Raw genomic sequence first — 18,653 nt, forward strand, 5'->3', positions numbered from 1 at the left:
AATGCCCCCCGACATAGAAGAATCTGATGTAACAAAAAGAACTTCAGCGGTATGAAATTCACTCTCGAAAGGGAGAGTGTGATCGACCGAATGTGAAACTAAATCAACCACATGATCAACTAATGGATCATCAACCTGAGTGACACGAGTTTCACTCTCCAATGGAAGAGTGTGATCGACTGTACTTGAAACTAGATCAATCACTCCGTCAGTTGACGGTAGGTTGGGAGAAAGTTTACGGTAACCAGTTGGAAATTCTTGTTGTGGAACAGTAAGGTTTTCCAACAATTTTGAGGCTTCATCCATGTGAGGGCAAATGTGAGTTTGATGACTCCCTTTGCATAACTTACAAGGAAACCTAACTTTACCCTTTTTCCCAGGAACCTGACTATCACTGGTTGATGGATCAACGGAAAGTTGATGAGATTTTTCTGACCATACTTCCAAGACCTTTGGAATACCAGGACAATTGACAAGGAAGTGGTCACCCTTACAAAGCTTGCAAGGGTATTTGGGTTTACGATGCATGTTGGAGTTTTCCTCAACACAACTAACACTTACAACCATGGTTGGTTGGTTGACTTCTTTCTTATCTTGCTCTTCTTCTTCTTCTTCTTCTTCCCTTTCTTCTTCTTCTTAGACACCTGGTTACTAGCATCAAGGCTTTTACCAAGCGAAGAGGAAGAAATGGAGGAAGAAAAATTAGGCGAAGAAGGTAAAGGGTCAACAGAAGGTTGGTGATGTTGAGATGGTGAACTCTATTGAGGTGAAGCATTCGGTTGAGGTGGAACAATTGGAGTACTTTGGGCCAACGAAGTTGAAAATAACCATATCGGTAAACCTATTGTAAATCCAGGTAATGACAAAGTAGCCATATAAGGAGGACCAACATTTCCAAAGTAAGGAAAAGTACTAGGATTCTCGTTAGGAGGGGTTCCTAGGTTGGTAAATTCCAGAACATTTGCCATTATATTCAACTTCAGTGAATTTTATTAACAATTTAAAACTAAAATCAACAATTCACAATTCACACCTAACAATTAAAATTCACAATTCACACCTATGGTCTCTAAAATTAAAAACAAACAAATTAACATGCACTATCAAATCTAGGAGTCAAACCACACACAAACAGTAACTTTCCGGACCGAAAACACTAGTTGGTGATGAAATTCAACATCGCAGAATTCAGTACAGAAATGGCGGGTGGAACAGTTACCCCAGCAACCTGCTTAATGAATAGACTGGACCAAGTTCCTCCACTTTAACCGTCTCGAGTGAAGTGAAACCCCCAGAAAATCCAAGTGAGTCTAGTTGACGTCTGCTCCAGGTACAATGGGATCTTCCCTCCACCGTCACCTTGGGTAGAATCCTAAAGATAATGGTCACTAAGGTTACCAACAACAACGAATATACCTGGGGGAATAGTCTACGACCCGATATCACGCAAGGGCAGAGTAACAAGCTCAATCCCCTTGAAGCCTAAATGACAATAATCCAAGGTTTACCGACAAGTGACCCTAGGCTCCTCGACAATACCGAGGTTTACCGTTTGTAGTACGTGCGTATCTGGCGTCTTTCCCAATGAAGGAGGATTGATCCCCTCACTGGTTCGGACATGGTCTCGTGCTTCTCCTTTAAGAGGAGCTTTCCCAGAGTACAAATGAAACAGTTGGATTTATCCTACCACAAGATAAGCTACTTGTTTGGTTTTACTGTCTTGGAGAGTTAATTACTTCCTACTCCAAGACACTAGCCTAAGCTATGTTGGTGTATCAGAGCCCTAGAAAATAAAAATATGACTAGTTGACTTTTATTTAAGCGCTGTGTTATTAAGGCTGTTATTACTCAAATGGGTAAATGGATATGAAACCAATGGTGTTATGACCCGACTCAACTGAATGCAATCGAATATGATAATGTAATCCTTTCAATTCGATGAATCCTAACTAAAGTAAGGAGAGAGTTTCCATTCACTTCCAACAATGCAAAAAACTGATCACTAAGAGAAAATATAACAAATTCTCTAATGCACTAATTTCATCAAGAAAAACTAATGCAAATCAATTCCAAAATAGTTTTTTTATTTTTATTTTTGTGTAAATTCAAATCAAAGAAAATTGATCTAAACCTACAATTGATTTTTCAGAATGTAAACTATGCAATTGTAATCTATGCACAATTCACTTGAAAAGTATGCAAATGTAATCTATGCACATTTTTCATTAATATTCTGAAAATGAGAATTCTAATTATGCAAATGTGATCTATGCAAGAGAATTCTCAAACACAAGATGATTCTAATGTAATCTAAGAACCAATCAAGTGCAAGTCGAGAAAATTGGGTGAGAGTTCCAAAGATCAAAAAATAAAAACACTCAAAGGCGATTAACACTCATACACAATTTAGCCCCCCCCCCCCCGGCGAATGAGGGGGAAATTTTTTTGCAAAAACAAAAGCAAAAAGATGAAAAATTGTGAAAAGACTGAGACAAACCTCCAAGTAATGACCAAAGGAATCAAATTTAGAATTTCTCAAAAAAGAGACTCAAAACACCTAATTGATAAAAGCTTAAAGCAGGAATGCCAATGAAATTAGCCAAGATGAAAGCTTCTGACAGGTGAACAGTGGGTCTGGGCAGCAAAAACAAGCTATAAACAAAATCTAATAGGAGAAAAAGGAAAAAATGGAGATTTTCTAGCTTTTGACAGGGGTACGCAGGCAACCTGTTTGCACAGGTGCGTGTACGCTCTGTGCACAAAGCTGCAGTGCGTACAGGTATGCACTGTGCTTAAGGCAGAGGCTGCGTACTTCTAGCAAAACCAAGAAAAACTAAAATCTAATTTAACCCTAAGCTAAGCCACCCAAATACACAGTCAGACAACCAAAAACCAGAAAGAAAAATGCTTTTCTCAGATCAAAGTTTCAGACAAAGGAAAAATCATTCACATCAATGGAGTTCCCCAGTGGAGTCACCATTTTGTCATGCGGAAAGAGTCAATTTTGCGGACAAAACCGACCTCCCTAGAAGCTAAGGCTTTCTAGTGACAAACAAGACAAGTAAACACTACCTTTCTCTAAATATGCATTTAGAATACAAGTAATCAGATGTTTGTAACATACCTTTAGTCCAACGCTTTGTAGTAGTCCAGCCTCGCCGATCCGGATGAGCTCCTCCTTCTCTTCGAAACCTGCATTCACTAACAAGCCAAAAGATTACATAGCACCTGAATAACTTATAAAATAACACATATTCATCATACAAACCAAGGAGTATATGAAACAAATCATGTATAAAAACTTGTTGAGAAAAATGAGTTTATTTGCATTAAGTGGAAACAAAAGGAACCATTACAACCTGAGCCTTGGTGTTGTGCAGGTCCCTCCCAGGGTCCAGCAAGAGTTTTCCTTTACTTTGATCAGCTCACCCACTTCCAAATGAAGCTAAGAAAGGATGGGAATCTCTCCTCTCAAGCTTTATAAGGGAGTCCTAATCTCAGCAGCATCTACCCTTAGGAATGTTCAGCTTTCAACCTCCCCTCCCTCTGGCCCAATGCATGTATTTATAGTGCTTTGGAGGAAGTTAATCAGGTCCACCATGAATGGGATAAGCCCCTCTTTCAATGGGATAGCTCCCCTCTTCATGGGATAAGTTCCTCTTACATAGGGATGCATGAACCATCTGGAGGCGCCCAATCCACGTCAAACCATCTTCTAGAATGCTCTAGAAGTGACCACAAGTAACTTTTTGAAGTGAAACTCGCGCCTTTTGACCTTTACAGGAGTACGCACCCAGCCCTTTACATACAGAGCGTACAAGTACGCAGGTTTTATGAATTGGAGTGCGTACACGCAGGTAAGGCTAAGAGAAACTGCGTAACCAGAGTTAATTGACTTTTAAAGGACTTTCTCTTTTTCTTGGAGTTTGACATGAGGAACAGAGGCATGAGACTTGCCAAGGAGGATAGTATGACAGTTGATAGAGCCATACTAACTGTAGATAGTCATGGTGACAAATTTAGTGTAACAAGAGGTTGCCATGAAATCTTGAAGAAGGCTCTGGTTGAGTTTCCTTGGGAACCATGGAGATTGAGTCTTGGTGTTTGTTGCTAGTCTTGTGCTGTTGGTATTTTGTGATTTGTTGAGTTTGATTGTTGTTTCCTTATGTCTGGTGCAATGCCTTTCCACTTTGTTGTGGAGTCATATTGTTGTCATTGATTTTCAAGATCTTGTTCTTGTTCTTGTTTGTTTCTTGACTTGCTTGTTATGTCTTGAGTCTGGGGAATCGGTTGGGAAAGAGGAAACATTGATGGAGCTCAGGGAGAGTTGTGTGGTACCCAACGGGTAATGTAAGACATAGATGAAGCTTGGTGTATGAGTGAGTGTAGCAGAAGGTAATACTATGATAGTCGATTGGACTGGTTCGGTCCATTGTGGTAAACAAATGGTGGGAGTACGAACATGAGAAAGGTAACTAGAAAAGGTACAGTATGTGGATCTAAGGTGTTAGATGCCTTGCCTATGTCAAGAACTATTGTTTTCAATGTCGTGCATGTTGTGCATGAATAAAGGGAGTTCTCTTAACCTAGACCTTATGTTATATGGTAATTATGTTGTGATCTTGATTATGCTGATATTATATATGTATACATGTTGGTGGGTATGTATGTCATGTTTGATAGGGTCATCATGGATAGTGATTATTAATGCTAACATTTATGTTTATATTCATATATGCATATTGTTGTCTAATAGGATCAAGGTTGTTTTATGCTAATGATTACATATGTATGTATATATGTATCCATGTCACTATTTGACAGGATTATCAAGAATCATCCTTGTGGAGGAATGATGTCTTAAGCAGGAAAATGACATGAAGAGGTTCCTGGTCTATGAGGAATCAAGTGGGAAGAGTAGTCATGACAAACATATGAGGTTAGTATCATGTGAATATGAGTTTATATTGTATTCTTGTATAATGCCTATGCTTATGTTATGGGCAAGTTATACAGAGGAATACACCAGCAAAGTGAAACCAGTGTATTCTATGGCATGCTAGGACACGCATGGATAAGACAATAGAAGCAAGAATGCTTGGTAAATATTCCATGTGGTTTTGGATGTGTGGTATGATTGTTGTGCATATCTCATATATTTTGTACTTGTTGCACTTGTGACATTGTGTGCATGCGGTGTGGTGAATATTTAGTGTGTGTACATGTTGATTATGGAATGTTATGTACATGTTGTAGTACAGATAATGTTGTATGAATGTTTCATATTTAGTGTTGGGTATAGATGGTGCTATGTACATGTTGGATATGCAGCGTTGTGTATAAATGATGCTATGTGCTTTGTACAAGTGGTGTTGCGTGCATGTTGTACATGTGGTGCTATGTACATATGGTGTGGTGTGCATGATTGTACAAGAGGTGATGTGTACATGTTGTACAAGTGGAGTTGTGTGTAGGTGGTGTTATGTACATGTCTTGCATGTGGTGTTGTGTACATGTGGTGTCACATACATGTTGTGCATGTGGTACTATGTACATGTGGTGTTGTGTACACATTGTACAATGGCATAGTGTACATGTGGCGTTGTGTACACATTGTGCATGTGGTGCCATATACATGTGATGTTGTGCACACATTGTGCAGGTGCTACTTGGTACATGTGGTAATGGTGTATGTCTAGGATTGATTACATGTCATACATGTTGTGTTGCAAGGATGAAATACTATGTATGTGCATTGTGTAGTCATGGTATCGTGACATATGCATTCATTATGTTGCACTATAAACACATATTTTTGTTATGTTGTACATCAAGTGTAGGTGCATGTATTGGGTTGTACACTGGATGTAGACACATGTATTGTGACATGTCATACACTGGGTGTATGTCTGGAATGTCAGGTGTGGGTGAATGTATTGCATGGTGTTGTATGTCGTGTGCGAATTATATGGGTGTGATTCACACTATGTGTATGAGCACATGGTTGAGGAGAAGGCATTGGGTATTGTCTAGTGTGGCAACCAATCCGGAGTGTGTACGGAATAAAGACAAAGGTAGAAGATAAGGATTGATGAAAGGATAAGTATCGATATTGTATTTTAGTTTTACTATGCATGTGATTTATGATTCTGGTCTATGATTATTACATGTGATCTATGATTCTGGTTTATGATGGTTACATGTGATTTATGATTTTTATCTATGATGTTTATTTTTTGAGCTAACTTGATGTAATATTTTTATACATGATGCTAGTTTGACTTGATGTGACAGGAAATAATGAAGATTGCAAGTGTGCCTTATTAACGAGCTACCAATGAGGTATGATTTGAAGTCATTTCAATTTATTTTGAATCTAATGGAAGTTATGTGCTTGGAACAGGAATGCATGAACATGCACGGTTGGGTGGTTAAAATCAACTGCAAGAATTAGAAACAACAGTGAAAAGAATTGGAACATTTAGTAGTGGTACACTAGTACCCAATAGTGTCTATTGATTGCCATGAGTATGCTATGACCAATATGATGGTTTTGAAGCAGGTATATGCCTTGTTTTTTATATCTTCCAATGTGAGGAAGCCTTGCCATGGAATGGACTGCCCAGGATGGGGGTGCCAATGGAACTTGGAAGGTGAGCGACTGCACGGAAGGGGTGAATGAATTCCCTAGGGACTGTGTAGTAGAGAAGGGAAAGTCACAAATGCATTTGTTTTAGTCATTAGCATTTCCAAATGGAATCATATGCACATTCAGAGTGCACCCTGGAACATGAGTCGATAATTGTTCATTGAAAGGACAAGTGGCATAGGATTGTAGCGTTGGACACTGGATGTAGATTTGAATTTGCAATGGATTCTAGACTTCCTGGGAAGGAGGTGAATCTTGGTACTACTTTGAGGGTGGAGATGTGAGCCTCTAGATTCCCTTGTTGATTGGTATGGGCATCGTATATTTTTATTTGTTGGTTTAGCAAATGTGCATATGTGTATATGTGATTATTGTAAATATCGTAATGAGTTGTGTTATAAATCTCTAGTATGTGGTATGGTTGTTATATTGCCATGTTGTCATGATGTTTTTCTTTTGAGCAGGTCTTTCATTGTAAATATTGCAATGAGCTATGTTATAAAGCTCCATGGGAAGTGTGTGTTTTTTTTTCAGTTGTATTATTGGTTATAGGTGTCATTGAACACCGAAGATCGTGTTCCCCCAATGGGGAGGGTTCTGTAACAGCCTTGGTGAAAATTCTATGTACAATATATAAATACCATAGATGATGGGCCATGTATTCCAAGCTAAATGTTGGGCAGGACATCATAGGGGGTGTTCATTTGGTTGTTTATGGCTAAGGAAATTAGCAAAAGCAATGGCTAAGGCATTAAAGAGGCAAAATGGTATTTTGGCACATTTATTTATGAAAATAATGGAAATTAGCAGAGGAGGAAGGTGAAAGGTCATAGGTTGCATGTGAGGAGGAAATTGAAGGAAATAATGGAAAATGAAGAAAATAGAGGCCTCATGGATAAAAAGGCTTCTAAGGATCAGTGGGAAATACTTTTGTCACTTTAAATTTCGAGCTCTCTCATTATTATCTCTCTCTCTCTCATACTCTCAGACACTTAGAGTTTTCTTGGAGCACTTTGGCATTTGAGCAAGAAAGGAAAAGAAGGCAAGAGGAAGAAAAGATCAAGTAGGGAAAGGTAGCATCAAACAACTACAATAGGCTTCATTGCAGGTATCAACTTTCATCAGCATTTTCCTTGCTAGATTAGGCATGCATGGGATTGCATGTGTTTCTTTTCTACCATGGCATGGGTTTTTCTACGTGTGACATTATTTTTATCCTAGCCTTTCCATTTCTTGCTAGATTTGATGAGATGGGTTCTCTCATGCGGTTTATGTGGGATGGATGGATTGGATTCGAAGCTGATTAGGGTGGATCTCCGAATTGACAAATACGTGGTGGTAGTGGTCCCTAAACCAAACTAAGGATTCACAAAGACACTAGCCTAGTAACCTCTAAACCACACTGTGGGTTGCAGTAAAACCAGATTGTGTGCCTTGGTGGGCCTAGGAATCCTTTCCGATTAATGGCGAGACATACAGTAAAGAAAAGAGGTAGATTTTATCTTTGTTGGGCCTAGTGATTCCAAGATGGAATGCACAGTAAATCCTAGAGAGTATGTCTCCGTGTAGGGCCTAACGTTCCCTGGATCAGACTGTGGATATATGGTAATTCTTAAGAGACTAGGAAGCACTCAAATTCCTCACGGTGTAGGAAGAGAACTCTGGTAGTATCCACATTAATTGGTGTTTTGATGTGTTTTATGAGCCCCAAATTCATGCTTCAAATATGGAATGAGGGTGATTGGCTGAAGAGAGACTTGGCTCAACCAATCCATGGTTAGGTGGAATGTGGTAGTCCCATGTCCGGTTTGTTCATTACATTTATTAATGAGAAATTCATTCCATTTATTTTCATGTGTAAATGTACTGGTGTATATATGGATTTTGATGGCTGATATGTTTATTGTAATTATGTTCCTATTATGTTGGTTATATTTTCATTTTATGGCAGTAGATATGTTTGGCCCTTAGCATGTTTTTACTTGTATTTGAATGCATATCATATCTATGACCTAATAAGTGATAAGGCAACAAATTACATGAGGAAAAAATGGTTCATGGCAATTCTCAGATAAGTAATAGATCCCTACACTTAACTTTGTGCTTTACACCTGTAGGTTACATGTTGATGATATGTTTTATGAAATTCCTATCATGGCTAGTAGGGTTATGGTTAAGGCCTTGATCAACTATTTACTTTTGCATCATTGTTTCCCTATACTTTGCTTAATGTTGAGCCTTCATTCAATTATGGGGAGTGGTCTAGGCTTTAGGCCTGAAAAAGTGGCTCAAATCCCGGAGTCACTAGCACAACACTGGCAATTTTGGACCACATTTGCTGGCGGGCAGGCCTATGGGAGTGACTTTAGGTCTCTAGTCACTCCCTTTCCCATAGCATGAGAGGGACTGAGCCTTAAATTGTCTAGAATAATAGTGGGACCTAGGGACAGGCTATTTGAGTGGTTGGCTTGTCTCCTGATGGGTTTTTTTGATGGTTTTAGATGGTTTTATGTGATGTTTTGTTAATTCCACTTCCTTAAGGTCACCTAGGAGGTCAATTCTGATCATATTAGCCTTTCATCTAATGTTTACCCTAGTTGGAATGCTAACTTTGGTGGATGTGGGAGGAGGGTGTTACACCACATGTCTTTGATTATCTACCCACTGACAAAGTGGAAACCCCTCAAGCTATCGAGGCACTTCAGCCTGAGTTGATGGTTATGTCAGGTTCTCATTTTCTTGATTTTAGTTCCACTCCCGAGCATAAATCTCTTGAAACACCCCAGAATCCCCATTACTCACTTATGCACATTGAAAATCAACTTGGTCTGCACATCTCACATCCTCCACTAGGATCTCGTGATCCTATCACTCACACATTTGAGGATTCATACGTAGCAAGTCATGTTACAAAACACAAGTTTTATTATTTCTGCATGTTTTTCCTTATGTCAAGGTCAAAAGAGTGTACATGGTTATTGTCTGTGCACAGTGCATTGCCACACCATGATACATCCGTGGAGTGTCTATCATGTCCTTTCACTTTTTTCTTTCACGTGGAAGCATTCAAACTTCGAGCATGTTGGTTTTTGTTGTTTTATCTTTCTTGCATGTTGGTTTATCTGAATATCCTTCTTGATGACCATGCCTTCACCAACATGGGCCAACCAATGTGTCGATGGCTGTAATGGAAATATCACTTCATGTGAGTAGGCCCATGCACTGTTTAGCTTAGGAGTAGGAGTAGTGTTTCCTTTCTTCTTTTCTTTGCTTTCATGTTTTTCTTTGCTTACTTGTTTCTCTTTCGTTTTACTTTTGTCGTTTGCTTGCTTGTTTGTTTTCTTTTGAGTTAGGTTTCGGATAACCCACAGTAATAACCATATTCTGTCAATGTTTCAAATCCCAACATGGATCCATCATCAGGGCAATTTCTGAATGATGATAATAGAAGAGCTAAATCAAAGGATAAATAGTTATGAGATGATTTGATTTAAGGATGAGATGAAGGTCAGCTAAAAATAAGAACATAGGACTTTTATTTAAAATATTAATTATTATTATCCACAATATTTAAAGTTTTTATTGTAATTTTTAATAATTTTTTTTGAATAGGTTAATAATAATTAAGAAATTAATTAATTAATTAAAAATATTATAATAATTAAAAACTATTTATTATTAAATCTTATCCCTAAAAGAAATAATTAGTTGATTAATAGATCTTCATAATTAAATAATAATTCTTAATATAAATAATTAATAATTATAATACTTAATAATAATAATTAATAGTAATAATTTTTTGCATGTGCGCTGCCTCCGCGTCTCGCCTTCCCTCGGCCGTGAGGCTCCCTACTCGCCCTCACCTAGTAGCCTTGTTGCTGGGCTTTCGGAGTTCCTTCACCTGTTCCCCTCTGAACCGGCGTTCCTCTGTAGAACTCCTGCCTGTCAGCCTCGCTTGAGTTTGTCCTCTTCAGCTCAGATGGCCCCTCCAGAGGCTCCACCGGAGGAGACAGCGCAATAGCATGCCTTTTTGGCTCTAATAAACTCTCTCCCACCTCAACAAACTCCTCCTTCGATCTCCAAGTTTGTTAAAAAAATCGAGGGATTATAGGAAGTCTCTCTCCCTCCTACTTTCCAAGAATGGTTGCTCTTGCTCTTGCTAAAAAAGGACTTCTAGGACAGTTTACTGGCCTCTAGCCCTCACCAAAAATAGTTCAGAGGTGGGTGGAAAGGAACTGGTCATATAAAATACAAGGGAAAATTTCTATCAGATTTTGTGGGAAGGGTTACTTCACCTTCCATTTTGAGACAAAGGAAGACAAGGATTTGATTTTTCTCAATGGACCTTACTTCATGGATTCTAGAGGGTTGTACCTAAATAAATGGACACCGGACTTTGATCCAGAGCTAGATATCCCAAACGTGGTTGCTGTTTGGGTTCGTCTCCCTCACCTTCCATTGCATTGTTGGGGAGACAAATTGGTTTGGGCCATTGGAAATGCAGTCAGGAAATACATCGACCAGAGCGAGCCAAGAGATAATATGCAGGCTTGCGCCTGAATTTGCATTGAAGTGGACCTGGGCAAAGGTCTTCGTGAGGCCATTAAGCTTAAAGTTGACGACTGGTCGCACATTCAGCAGCTCGATTATGAGCAGATCCCTTTCAAGTGTAAGGTATGTCACGAGTACAGTCACTTTGCTAATCTTTGTCCTAAGCCTTCTAATGTTGATAATAATCCACAAGAGGAACAATGGGAAATCGTTAAAAAGAAAAAAACAGCCCCTAGCCACAAGCTGCCTAATGAAGCTGGACCTTCCTCTCATAACCATCCCATCTCATCCAACCCTCCCACCTCACTCAATCCTTCTGCCCCACCCTCTCCCCCTCATCCCTCCTCCCCTCAAGTCCCTCTTTCTTCTGTCCACCAGCCAAATCCCCTCCCTTCTTCCCCCTCCTCAAATCCCTTTCAGGTTCTTTCCCTTCCCGAAGACTCTCCTGTCCATTCTGAGCCTCCCTCCTCTCCTCGTTTCTTGGTCATTTCCTCCTCCCTTCCATCAGATCCTCCCCCTCCTAGAATCACTTGAAGCAATTCCAAAGATCATGGATCTTCTCTAGATGGTCAAAAGAAGCCGGGAAGAAAATATTCCAAACAACATAGGGACAAGAACACTAAAAAAGACATAGCTCTAGGACTCAAGAATCCTATAGAATCATACATACAAGGATCAATAGACAAGGAAATAGCAAGTAAAGATAAAGGAGGGAGAGCAACTCCTTGAATCACAGTTTCAAAATGATCAAAATTCTCTCATGGAACAACAGGGGATTAGGGCACCGCTCTAAAATCAAAGCCTTAAAGGATCTCATAAGTCAAGAGAAACCATCCATTATTTTATTGCAGTAAACAAAACAAAGCAAGTCAGAAATTGATAAGATCATTGACCATCATAAAGTGTTACACAGGATGCACATGTGACTCCAGAGATGCCTCAGGTGGGATTACAACTATCTGGAATCATGAAGAATGGAACAGAGAAGTTGAAGTGATAGAACAACATTGGTTAAAGACAGTGTTAAAGAACAATAAGACCAACTAGCAGATTGTAATCTACAACATCTACGCTCCCAACCATTATCAGGACAAAGAAGCCTATTGGGATCCCCTCAATGAGAACATAACAGAAGAAGACAGTGGCAATATTATTTTAGGGGGCGATCTAAATTTGATTTTACATGCCAATGAAAAACGTGGGGGCAGCTTTACTCCTGACCCTTTCAGAAATCAGTTGGAAGCAATAATGCAGCATGGTGATTTGATTGACATCATACCAAAAAACCGAAAATACACCTGGAAAAATCGCAGGTTGGGTAGTAGCAACATTATGGAGCGACTAGATCGGTTTCTGGTCAACATCTCCTTCCTTTCCTCATATTCAGCTGTCAATGTCTCCATTCTGCCCTTCGCTATCTCAGATCACTATCCCATCATTCTAACTATTGATTCGCACAGCCCCCTTGGGCCTCTTCTCTTTAAGTATAATCACATTTGGAGCGATTATCCAGAAGCCAAAAATTTGATACAACAAACCTGGCATCAACACATCGAAGGATCTCCAGGATTCATATGGGAGAGAAAACTAAAAAATGTGAACAGAGCGCTCAAAAATTGGGCCAAAACGCATTATGATGGACCAAAGAAACAAAAAAGAGAGGTAAAAGCCAAGATTGAAGATTTCCATTCTACAATATAAAATCAAGCGTATCATCAGGTTGAAAAGATCCAAGAGGAAAAGCTTTATAGGCAGTTATGCACCATCAAAAGAGAGGAAGAAGAAAAATGGCGTTTAAAATCTAGGCAGACTTGGTTGAAAAGCGAAGATAAGAACACCTACTTCTTTCATAAGCAAGCTACTGTGCGGCAAATTAAAAATAACATAACAACGATCATAGATAATGCAAGGATTCAACACACTGCTCAAACAGCTATTAAAAGTGCTGCCTCAGACCATTTCAAGGAGCTCCTATCTGAAACAGGGGAGGAAGAACCCTATGCTGACTTCTTGCAGCATTTTCCGACAAATATCACAACAGATTTAAATAAAAGGCTGACAGAAGAGATAAAAGAGGAAGAAGTTAAGGAAGCAATATGGTGTCTTCAGCCCAACAAGGCACCCGAGCCGGATGGTTTCTCAATATGTTTTTATAGAGAATATCGGGAGTTGATAAAAAAGGATCTCATAAAATACTACAAATGGATACAGAGGAAAGGCAAAATGGGAGGCTACACAAATTCAACACACTTGGCCGTCATCCCAAAGGAGAACCGCCCTTCTAAATTCTTCTGATTTAGGCGAATATCCCTATGCAATTCCTCCTATAAAATATTCACAAAAATCCTCGCCTCCCGTCTCAAACCCCTTCTGCCGATGTTAATTTCAGAAAACCAAGGAGGCTTCATGGCTAACAGGCAAATCTCTGACTCCATTCTCCTGGTACAGGAAGCCATTCATTCCAGTTACTCCAGGAATGAAAAGGGTTTCATTTTGAAACTAGACTTGGCAAATGCCTTTGATAGGGTTAGGCATTCCTTTCTTTTCGTTGTACTTTAGAAAATTGGTTTCTCTCATTCCTTACTTGATATTATAAGAGCCTATATCTTTGGCCCATGGATAGCTCCTCTTATCAATGGTAGACCTGGACATGCTTTCTGTTTGTCAAGGGGTTTAAGACAAGGCTACCCCTTATCTCCTTATGTTTTTCTCTTAATGGCAGAGTCTCTCAGCTGTGCACTTGACCATAAAAGGCAGGTAGGCCTCATCACTGGTATTAAATTTGAATATGGAGTGAAAAATATCAACCACTCCCAATTCGCTAACGACACTCTGTTGTTGGGAGGGGCGACTACAATCATAGCTCGAAGATTCAAATCCTTATTAGATCAATTCATGAGATATTCAGGGGGCCAGATTAACCATCTCAAAAGCTACATTTACGGTTGGAATGCCTCACCTCAAATGATACAAAGCATTGCCACTATATTTGGTGTCCCTTGCAAGTTAAATTGGGGCTATTTCAGTTACCTAGGAATGCCGATGAATATTGGGAATATAAGGGCAGATGTTTGGGAACTAAATTTAGGCAAGATGAAAAGAAAAGTACAAATATGGGGAACATCTTGGCTCAATCCTGCTGGATGAATAGTGATATTAAAATCGGGCCTTTCCTCCCTCCCTCTCTATCAACTTTCATTGGCTCAGGCTCCATCTTCTTTTCACCATAAAATGGACAGTATTCTCGGATTCTTCCTTTGGCAGGGAGGGAAAAATGAGAAGAAAAATATCAACTTGGTTGTTTGGAAACAAGTCACTCAAAACCAGGAGAAAGGTGGCCTTGGCATTAGTTCCCCAAGCCTCATGAATATAGCTTTTCGAGGAAAATTGATATGGAGACTCATTGAAAACCAAACTGCTTGGTGGAAGAGAGTCCTGGAGGCAAAATACATCAGCCTCCCAAGGCAGAACCTTCTTGAAGCTGAGATCCCTAACAGAAACTGCACAAAGATATGGAAGCTTTGTAAAAAAGCCATAGTCTTCATGGCGCAAAACATCTCTAAGGTGCCCAAAGGAGGTAAGGAAGTTAACATCGGCACAGAAAAAATCATGGGAAATCCGCCAATCAATAGCCTCCCAGGTATGAACTTAATAACACTCTTCCTCCAAAGAAAAGGGATATATAAATTAAATGAAATTTCTCAATGGGATGCTTTATCCCATGCTTGGATGCAATGGAATTTTCCTCCCATTCCTCAACGACTCAAAAGAAACTTTGATAACTTCTGTAAACGTCTGCGCAACATCGCTCCCACCTTTGAAAATGACAAGGACGATTTCAGATGGGATCCTACAGGCACCAGCTACACAATAAAAGCAGGGTATGATTATTTGAACAGCAAGGAACACCCAGTGCCAACATGGATATACTTGAAAACTGTATGGAAAGCAAAATCTATACCTAAAGTTAAATTTTTCATGTGGACCCTTTTTAAAGGAAAAACTCTTACGGCCGAGAACCTTAAAAAAAGTGGCATTGCGGGACCTTCCAGATGTCCTAATTGTCAAGATTCAGAGGATTCTATTCAGCATCTTTTTATTTCATGCCCTTTCGCAGTCTCTTGTTGGAGTGGCATCATTCCTTCCGTGACCCCAATCTAGAATTCTCAGAAATCTATTAGAGAAGCTCTAAACAACTGGAAAAGAAGTTACCCCTGGCAATCTATGAAACACAATCCTGCCAAGAGAGTGTGGGATGCTCTCCCTTTTTCTATTCTTTGGAGGATATGGATTGCCCGGAACAACATGATATTTAGAAATAAAGGGACTTCTATCAGGCATCTCTGTATTAAGGCAAAAAATTTGGCGGTTGAAACAATTGCCTCTAAGCTCACAAGGAAAATCAACATATCTAGCCTATGGGTCGAGGAAAAAGACTTCAACATAAATATAGCAGAGAAGATAAGTATTCCATTGACAGTGAATTCATGCAACAATCCAGGCAAGGCTAACAGGATTAGATGGAAAATTCAATTAAAGCAGACCGACTTCGACAACTGGCTTCGCTCAAGTAACATACAGTCCTTATTCTTTGATAGTGCATCTAAATCTAATCCGGGCACTGCGGGAGCAGGGGGCATTACCTTCAATCCCCTTGGTGAGCCATTAGTTTCTTTCGAATGGGGTTTGGGGACTCTCTCCAACAATAGAGCTGGGGCCGTGGCCCTTTACCAAGGAATTCTTCAGCTACAGACATAGGGAATTAAGAAAGTTCTCATCTTCAATAACTCTGCTATCTTCATCAGCTTAATGAATGGCGAGCAGAAAGCTTCTAATATTCTCTTGCAGCAAATCATCAACAGATCCAAAATACTGATTAATCATGATATGGAATTCCAATTCTATCACATCCTCCGAACCATCAATCATGAGGCAGACAAACGGGCCAGCCATGCTTGCTCTCAGCCCAAAGGAAACCTGTTCTGTAACAATGAAGATTTGTTTCAATCCCTCCCATGATTTTCATGAATTATTTAAACAATTTATGTCATATGATCTGCGCTACTGTCAAAGCATACTCTGGTGAAATCTCCTGTAATCCTGAGGCCCTCTGCTGCAATCTTCAGATTATACCTTCATATCTTATAGCAGACCTTGTTGTCTCTCTCAAATACTACTTTTCCTTTGGACTTTGTGATCGACCTAGATTCCTTCACGTGATCTGGCTTGCTTTGGATCTCTCCCCGTCAGCTATATATCATGGGAAGCTCCCCTCTCATCTGCAAGTGCCCCTCTTCTTGCTCCCTTTTCCCCCGATCTTGATCCCTTTATTAGCATTTATTATTTGACCTACAACTCTGTGATTGCTCCATCGATCAAGGTTCCTTCTGCCCGAATTTCCCTTCCTAGGTTGTCAAGCTTCTCCGGATCGCCTTAGCGCAATCCTCCCTTATCTCAACTTGCTTCTTATCACACAGCTCTAGACTATGTCCCAATTCCTGGAATTTTCCTCAGTTCTGAGGTCAATTTCCCGAGAACCCCTTCTGCTCTTTCCCCTGCCTCTCAGCTCAACATATTGGTTATCACTATCGTCAATATAGCCTGTGGGAGTCTTCATCCATATTCGTGCCAAATCTGACTTGAAGTTCTTTGGATGGACCGCAGCGAAGACTGCCTCCATTGTCGTGACCTGCAGGCAGAACTTGAGAAAGTTAGAGCTCATCAGCGTCTCTTGGATGAGAAAATCGAAGCTGCTTCCAGAATCATTTCAGCAAAATATGAAGCCGACATCACCCTTTTCCGTCATCGCCTCTCCTCTCTGCAGGAGCAATTCATCTCTCTCAAAAACACTTGTGCGCACATTCAGGAATCTGTTGACATTCTCAGGTATATGATGGACAAGATCAACACCCCAAGCACCAGCTCCTCTGGCATAAAAGTCGCAGAAGCTGACAGCCACCCAGAGAACTCCACTACTCGACAACTCAGTCACATAAGCATAGATTAGATGTTTCGTAAAGTTAGTCTGTTACTACTCCAGTTTGTCTGAATTTACACTTGTGTTAGAGTCTTTCAAGTAGATTATGGAAACAATTCAGCAGAATCCTTCAATGTAATTTATATGCAAGCTCATCCTATGAGCTCTTCTCCTGTATTGCTGGAGCTTAGTCTCCCCTCCTTTTTTTGAATACATACAGCACCCGATTTCGTGAAAAAAAAAGAAATAAAAATTAATAGTATTAATTAATAATAATAATCATTATTATAAATAATAATTAATAATAATGATAATTAATATAAATTAATACTAATTATTATTATAAATACTTAATTAGTTAGTTTAATTAATTGAATAATAGATCTTATAATTATTAAGTACTAGTTATTGTTATAATTAATTAATAATAATTAATAAAAAGAAAAAGTATTATTATTATTATTATTATTATTAATTATTATAATGAATATCTAAGAGTATTAATATTGTTATAACTAAATAGATTAACACTGCTTGATATTATTAGAAAAATTAATGTTCTTATTAAAAGAAAATAATTAATTAATTAATTAAAAAGATATTATAATAATTAAAAATTGATTGTTTATTAAACATTATTTCTAATTAATAGTAAGTTAAATGATTGATTGATAGAACTTAATTATACTAACTACTATTATAAATAATAATTTCTGTTATGCACCTGTAGGATTAGTTTCACATGAAACCGTGTTTAGCTCTTGAGACAAGCAGGGTGAAGTAAAAGAGGACTTGTATAGCTATCAAAATTTGGTTGTCTCTCAATTCCCTCTCTTTGTGAAGATATTGCATTATTTCAGACAATGATACCTTGATGGAAAATACATTCTGTTTAGAGCGAGTCTTGATTAAAACACAACGCTTGCACTTTTGATTAGTACCACCTACTCTAATCAATATCTCTATATTCGGTTAACCCTTGTTAGCTCAGTCAAGTAGAGTAGGTGAGGGGGAAAACCTTAAAAATCATTTTAGAGGTATATATAACATACTTCTCTAGGGGACAACCTCTTCTTATCTCAATAAGTCAGGAGCCCTCTTCCACCTCATGAAATAAATAAGTTCCTATGCACACTTCTCTGAAAAATGAAAAAAATGAAAAAAATGAAAATAAAGGCAAAAGAAGAGAAAGACTTCCTACAGAGAGACGTGAAGAAAGTGACTATGTCGAGGTACTATCTAGGCTCACTAGCAGCGGAGTTATTCTTGTGTTCTTGAAGTGACTCCATCGGGGTACTGTTCATGCCTGCTGGTAGTGGAGCAACACCAGAGATGAAACTTAAACTCTGACAGTCTATATTACTCATGCATCAATAAACCCCTCATCCCTAATTGAAACAATTCAGTTGACTTGGATTTGTATGTGTGCTGACCGATCAAGAGAATGGCAGGGACTATATCTTTAACTCAAGC

Source organism: Pinus tabuliformis, chromosome J (assembly GCF_031772625.1).
Source record: "Pinus tabuliformis cultivar Carrire ecotype Pingquan chromosome J, CPIR1, whole genome shotgun sequence".
Classification (NCBI taxonomy): domain Eukaryota; kingdom Viridiplantae; phylum Streptophyta; class Pinopsida; order Pinales; family Pinaceae; genus Pinus; species Pinus tabuliformis.